This window comes from Mirounga leonina, unplaced genomic scaffold, assembly GCF_011800145.1.
Source record: "Mirounga leonina isolate KUSES-001 unplaced genomic scaffold, KU_Mleo_1.0 Mir_204, whole genome shotgun sequence".
In the NCBI taxonomy this organism is placed as follows: domain Eukaryota; kingdom Metazoa; phylum Chordata; class Mammalia; order Carnivora; family Phocidae; genus Mirounga; species Mirounga leonina.
In genome coordinates this window covers 11,869,113-11,869,966 of record NW_023270513.1, presented here as the reverse complement: position 1 = coordinate 11,869,966, position 854 = coordinate 11,869,113, and the positions used below count along the sequence as shown (strand labels likewise).

The 854-nt window shown below is 39.0% G+C and overlaps 1 non-coding gene across 1 annotated transcript; it reads left to right on the top strand.

Annotated features, from left to right (window-relative positions):
- The first annotated feature begins 265 nt into the window (after positions 1-265).
- Positions 266-412, top strand: LOC118026101. Its single transcript, XR_004683465.1, has one exon. It is a non-coding gene; the product is annotated as a U4 spliceosomal RNA (small nuclear RNA).
- The last annotated feature ends 442 nt before the right edge of the window (positions 413-854 follow it).

Below are 854 nucleotides of genomic sequence, written 5' to 3'. Positions count from 1 at the left end.
GCAGTAATACAAGATGAAGTATCACTCATATTTTTTTTCATGCCTAAGGCCTTGAAAGGGAATCTAAAAATTTTAAAAGAATTGTTGCTACGTCGAACTCTATAAAAACATCTGGACAAAAGACATCACAGTATAGAACCTTACTTAAGTGAAAACTGAGACCTCCAAAAAATACAGCATTGTTATGTCACATAGAAATTGTAACTATATCAGCAAAATCTATGGTTTCAGGGACAAGAGCATCTTAAACCAAATAATGTCCATGAGCTTTGCACAGTGGCAGTATCATAGCCGATGTGGTTTATCCGAGGTGCGATTATTGCTAATTGAAAACTTTTCCCAAATATGTCCATGAGAACTCATCATGGCCATGGACACTAAGTGCAAGGAAAATGCCTCTGGACACAATTTCACAAGCAGTGCAATTTTTAGTCATTAGCAAAGGCTTCATGGAAGATTTGTTTGTGAACGTTACAGAAAAATCCTGTGACCATACTAGAAAAACATACTGAAGACCCTAAATGTGCTGGGTATTTGTTTGTACTGAAGAGATTTGCTTTAAAAATATTTAGAGGTCATGCACTATCAGAGATGGTGAAACACAGAGCAGTATACCTTATTATTATTATTAATATAACCTCATTTTTATCCTTTATCCCTGTCTTTATGATCTGAAGGAATATATATTATTGGAAAATTATCAAATAGGGGCGCCTGGGTGGCTCAGTCATTAAGCCTCTGCCTTCGGCTCAGGTCATGATCCCAGGGTCCTGGGATCGAGCCCTGCATTGGGCTCCCTGCTCCGTGGGAAGCCTGTTTCTCCCTCTACCAGTCCCTCTGCTTGTGTTCCCTCT